The sequence below is a fragment of the Pinus tabuliformis genome, chromosome 3_2, assembly GCF_031772625.1.
Source record: "Pinus tabuliformis cultivar Carrire ecotype Pingquan chromosome 3_2, CPIR1, whole genome shotgun sequence".
Lineage (NCBI taxonomy): Eukaryota > Viridiplantae > Streptophyta > Pinopsida > Pinales > Pinaceae > Pinus > Pinus tabuliformis.
Window position 1 is genome coordinate 252,423,900 of NC_142302.1, and position 6,554 is coordinate 252,430,453.

Below are 6,554 nucleotides of genomic sequence, written 5' to 3' on the forward strand. Positions count from 1 at the left end.
GTTTACATTAATCTTGTTGTTGTTGTCCAATACCTAGGATTTCATGGCTTTATGATTTAATAAAAACACATCACTTCCAATTCCTTTGATGTTTTCATACTTTCTCATGTTGTTGTGGTCCTGTAATGAAGGATAGAGATCATATATTAATCTTGAAATTGCAGGCCTCATTCTTCTTCGGCATCTTAGCTTTTCATGCTCAATCTCTCTACTTATCAATCCCTATAATTAAGGATAGATATTATATATTAATCTTGAAATTGCATGCCTCATTCCTCTTTAGCATCTCAGGGTCACATGCTCGTTCCCTCTGCTTATCAATCTCTCAAAGAGGGAGATTTCCAATTTGTATTTTGTGCATAATTCCTATTCCACAACAAAAGGATGCAACTGTAAGTGATTGCCGAGGAGAATCAGATGTTGAGTGAAGGAGCTGATGCAGGGAAGAACATGGGCCTCCAAAACCTTGACGACCTCTTCTATCACCACTATTTCTTCTTGCAATGCTTAGAGGAGGACATAATTTTGAGCAGCCCCAGTGGTTGTCATTCCCGCAACTTTTTCTTTTCTTAAAATTTCGAGGTTGGGCTTATGGTCATGTTGAAGTAATCCATCACATATTTCTTTGTATCTCTAAGATAGATTGTGAAGTTCCTCCTTAGCCTTTTCGTTGGCTTTTTGCAACTAATGATTATGCATCTTGATCCTTGATTTTTGGGGAAACAACCATAAATACTAGGAACTAAGTATGTTGTCTAAAGAGATCACTGCAAAAGAAGGTTTATTTGACACTTACTGCTTCCCTTTAAATTTCTCATCGCCTTTATCGACCACTAGTTCATCTCTCGTCCCTTTCTACCATACCTCTCAGATAGGTTGAACACCTATTGAATTTCTCTTGCACATTGGTAGACATTAATTCATTGTATCTATCACGAAGCTTCCAGAAAGAACGTTCAACATTGGCTTCAACATTGAATTTTTTAATCACCACTAATTCAAACAATAATTTTATCTACATAATAAATGGATTTCAGGAACTGATTTAGTGCATGGTTGGTATAACAAATGACTAGAATAGGATCACATTGTATGTTATATGGGAGGATTCTCAAAATGGTTAAACCAACATAGGTTTTTGCAGTTCTGGGAGGGCCCTATAATGGTCAGCCTCTTTGTCAGGCCTTGCTTAACGACTTCTATCTAACTTTCGTCTAAGGTGGAATTCAACTCAGGCCATTTCTACAAAATGTGGAGTGTGCTTCTACACAAAAAATTTTGGATCCTCATAAATGGACATTCTAAATTATATGTGTCCTTTAATTTCATCCTTTCTAGATAACCTAGCTCTATAGTTTGGAGTTCTAATGATAGAAAGTGCTCCCCAAAAGGAAGCTCTTTTATTTATGGGCATTGAATACATTCAAAAACATGGACATAGGTATGAAGCTTCTTTTAAAGACAATATGAAATAAATGATTCAGATATTCCTATAAAATGTAAAGAAAATTCAAACAAAGAGCGAATAGGGACCCATGGATGTGCCATTTCCAAACTTCTGAATTAGATCATCAGGGCTAGCTGCCCCACACTCAATCTAAGTAATTTGTCCAATTTTCTCAGCCATAGTCATCTGAGAAAACAAATCCTCAACTCATGCTTCAATGGATTGGCCATGGTCCATTTCATTGTTTAGTCTTGTGAATTTAATTGGAAATATGTTATTGAACTTTCCAAAAGTTTCAACTTTTAGTGCAAACTGTATCTTCTCACAAACTTTGGAGATGCATTCTAATGAATCTTGATATCTCAGTGAAAATAATAAATTTATATATCATTTACTAGCAGTATATGCACAACAAATGATACAATTAATTCAATCATGATTTTGGGTTTTAACTCAGGGAGTGGCATAAGGCACATTTATCTTATTTTGATTGAACATAATTATATAAGAAATTTGATTTATACTCTCACAAATAAGTAAGATGGACTGATATGATTAATGCAGAATGTGTTAATTACTTTCATTTTTAAGGTAGTTTGTATATAATGTGTTAATTGTATAGTTTGCATGTAAAATTTAACTAAAAGATTAAAATGTAAAAATTAGTGTGATAATTATTAATATATTAAAGATCTTTGATTTTGTGTATATTTATTCTTTTACTATCAAGGAAGTGGCTATAGCAGTGTTTTCATCCTCTATTCATCAAGTTGGTTGTTTCTTGAATAGTGTCAAATATTATAGGTGGTGGAGGTTCGAAGGACAAACTCATGCTTGCCCCAAAAACTCCAAGTTTTTATCTCTTTAAGTGGTTGTTTATTCAAATTAGAATTTTGATATGGTAAAAAATGCAGAATTCAATTTAAAAAGAAACGTATTTAAAATGTTTTATTGTTTTATTTATTCTATTTATAGGTAATTGTCTCCAACTTAAGATTATAAGTTTTCTCAAAAAACTAATTATTCTCTAAATCAATAAAATTAACTTGAATGAAATCATTCCATTAGTGATGGTAAAAATTATGAATTAATATATATAGAATATTATGTATTAAATTTTTATTTTTTTATTGCTTTTATGTAAAATGGAATTTTAATGTAATTGAAAGGTAATTTTTTAATTTCTTCAAGAGAAAAGGTTCTTGATTGTAAACATATAAATTCAAATTCGACATTCCAACCCCTGCTCCCACCTTTTTAAACATATGATTTACCTATTCGATGAAATCTGCTCATACCTTCTAGTTATTTTGTGAAGTTCTAGGCAAGGAGGGCTTAGGGCTTTAAACATAGTAGGTCAGACTATAGGCTCTCTGATTTTGGGGAAGAATGGCCCATAACAAAGAGAAGGCACAGTCTATGCTGAACAAGTTCATGACATTGAAGAACGAAGAGAAGAATAAACCCAAGGCGAGGCGCTCGTTCCTGGCCTCAGAATGCCGCGATCCCACAAAGGCACACAAATGGAGGCAGTGGATAATACGAGATAATGGACAGAAGGTCATGGTGATTCAAAACCTGAACCTCGATGAACACTACCTCCCAGACCTCAAAGACGAGAACAACAAGATGATTAGGGAAAATGAGCACTGGGAAGCTCAGATCGTAGAGCTTAACAACCCTAATTATGCCAAAGTAGCAACCAAGTTGACAAACTTGGAAGGAAACTAGGTGGATGTGCATAGTGCTGTCGGTGCTACCATTTTTCAGTAGCCGCAAGACGGGTTTAACTATACCACATAATTCAAATCTTTTCCAGATTTCATAGTTGGATAATAATTGGTCTATCTAATCATTTTGTTTTCCTTTGGCACATATTTTGCAATCTTGTTTGGCGTATTGTAGGATATCTTTGCGGTGAGATATGTCACCAATATTCTTGAAGCCCCTCCATGGACCTCAATTCCAATAAGGCCATAGAAAATTTTACCCTGCAGCTTGGTCATTAGTCGATCTATGGTTAAATATTAATCATTGCAGAGAGAATATTGGATACTATCCCTAGTTTGCAAATTCACTAAGATACATCACACCAAAAAGATTGGGATTTTGTCAGAATTACACTAAAATGCTTATGATTCCATAACTAAATTTGATGGCTTTTGCTCGTAGGGTTTTCATATCAAATGCTTAATTGGAAAAATGTCGATGCCAAGGTTTAATACCTTACTTTCATGACAATTTCTTCCAGGTTGAAAAACATCACTTTAGAAATTATGCCAAAGTAGGGGCCAAGATGATAGACTTGGAAGGAAACTAGGTGGATGTGCACAGTGCCGTCAGTGCTACCATTTTTCACTAGCTGCAAGACGGGTTTAACTATACCAGATAATTCAATATTTTTCGAAATTTCATAGTTGGATCATAATTGGTTTATCTAATTGTTTTGTTTTTGTTTGGCACATATTTTGGGATCTTGTTTGGGTTTGTTGAAAAGTGTGCAATAAGAAATGCTAAATTTAGAATGTGCTAAAAATAGAACTCCTAAAAATAGCACTTCTAAAAATAGCAGTTTGGCCAATGAGCATTTTGGCCACCTTGGGTGAGAGGTGAAATTGCTAAAAATAACATCTTCTAAAAATAACATTTATGGGTCCTTTCCTATTTATAGCAGTCCCTGGTCTATCTATAGGAAGTAGAAACGAATTGTCTTAACAACAGTTTAAAATATTAATTAATTAATCTCCATGAGTTAATTAATTATGGAAAATTAAACTTGAAGTCTTTGTGAGAACATGCAATTATTTTCTCTCTTGATTTAGGAATTTATCCCTTGATTAAAGGAGATAAGGTTCAGTTATATATTTAGAGGATCAGTTGACTTAGTTTAACTTAGTCAAGTAGAGTTAGATTATTTTAACAAGTTGTTAAATTAATGAGATATATTTTGTTAATTCTTGCATGCATGTGACAACTATTATTTTTAGATAACTGAGTATTCTCTCATGGATAACTGATGCTCATCCATGATGAAGGATTTATCTCCTTTAGGTTTGTGCAGTTAGATCAGAGGTTAGTGAGTGTGTGAAGAGCCCAATTCACACATGTGACATCACTGGACCCCAGGGAAACTGCACAAGGAAATAGGAGGCTTGGAGGATAGAGGAGAAGGTTTGTGAGAAGCCTTTGACTGCCTATGAGCAGCAGAGGGATTGTACTGAGAGCTAGATAGCTTCCGAGCTAAGGCTTTGTGTAATCTGGACTATATTTCCACTTGTATGATAATACAGAGATGGGGTTTTAGGCAGGTGCTTTCCCCGAGTAAATTATTCTGTCTTATGTGTGATTGATTCCTTCTTATCAGTTATATGTGTTCTTATCGATGATGCTCATGGTTGATTAAGCTTCCGCTAAATTGTTTGTAGAAGTAGATCAAGTGTTTTGCTTTAGTACATTGCATTACCAGGTGATCTATAGGTGGGAAATTTCTACATGGTATCGGAGCTAGTTGATTTGTAGAAATTGTTCTACATGGTATCAGAGCTAGCTGATTTGTAAGAAAAATTCTATAAAATTCTACAGGCTTATTGTAGGATATCTTGGTGGTGAGATTTGGGACCAATATTATTGAAGCTCCTCCATGGAACTCAATTTCAATAAGGCCATAGGACATTTCACCATGAAGCCTCATCATTGGTCGATCTATGGCTAAATATCAATCACTACAAAGAGAATATGGGATACTATCCCTAGTTTGCAAATTCACTAAGATATATTGCACCAAAAAATTTAGGATTTTGTCAGAATTACACTATAATGGTTATGATTCCATAACTGAATTTGATGACTTTTTCTCGCAGGGTTTTCACATCACATGCTTAATTGGAAAAATGTCGATGCCAAGGTTTAATACCTTACTTTCATGAAAATTTCTTCCAGGTTAACAAACATCACCAAGATGACAAACTTGGAAGGAAACTAGGGGGATATGCACAGTGCTGTCAGTTCTATCATTTTGCACTAGCCGCAAGATGGGTTTAACTCAGACTTCACTATATACCTATGAATTTTGTTTTGTCCACTATTTGCTACTGCTTTCTCTATATTTTATGGACAAAAGAGCCAAGGCAATGTACAACATATTAAATGTGCACTCAATAGTACGATGACCCACCATAAGGCTGAAAGTTTAAACTAAATCTATGGTGGGCACTGGGTACTGCTACTATCTAGGCCGAACAATACCTTTCCTCTGCATAATTTATGGTCATCACTACTTATTTCTGCCATTTGAGGGACGAGAATGTGAGGGATCTCTTGTCGTGTAGTTAGATACGAATTAGGGGATCCCTTTTCGTGTAGTTGAATGTGAATTAGGATAGCCTTATTTAGAGATACTTTGGGGCTACGAAATTCCTAGCTGTCCTCAAAGAGATATTCGATGAAACCCCCGAGGAAAAGAAGAGGAGGTCTACGTATGACATTTACAAGTGAAACAATGAAAGTTATTATGGCTACAAGGATGATGAGGACGGGATCTTGATGAAAGTCGAGCAACTCGCAGAGGAGGAGATGTGGGCCAGTGCATTGAGAGAGTGGCAGAGGATTGAGTCTGTTGAGAGGGAGGCCAGGTTAACGGTGAAGAGTGTGGAGGTCACTGCTGTTAAGTCGGTTCTGTTAAAGTAAGAGGGGGATGTGGCGAAATAAATCGGAGAGCAGGAGAAGGGAAATGAGAGAGCGAGAGTTTGTTGCCCATGTGCCCCTACCAGATGAGGAAGAGATTGAGTGCATGGTTATGGAGAAGAAGAAACATGAGCTTCTTAGAAAATAAACGAGTGAGGATCTTCTGGAGGAGCAGTTCGTGGCCAAGACAATGCTTGATATTCAACAATAAGGTAATCTATTGAAGCTTATGGATCTTCAGTATTTTTTTTTCTTTTTCAAATGAGCTTCTCCTTTTCCATGAGGGTGGGGTTGTGAATGCTCCCTTGAGGGCAGTGAAGAATTTGTGCATTTCATGTTTCAGAAAAAAAGGACGATGTTGAGTGTATATCCTTGGTGACTTTGGCAAAATTGTTTTCCTCAAACCCAACACCTAAGTGAAAAG

The 6,554-nt window shown here is 35.7% G+C and overlaps 1 pseudogene; it reads left to right on the plus strand.

Moving 5' to 3' along the window:
- The first annotated feature begins 2,836 nt into the window (after positions 1-2,836).
- Positions 2,837-6,341, plus strand: LOC149180630 (uncharacterized; annotated as a pseudogene).
- Positions 6,342-6,554: the final 213 nt, after the last annotated feature.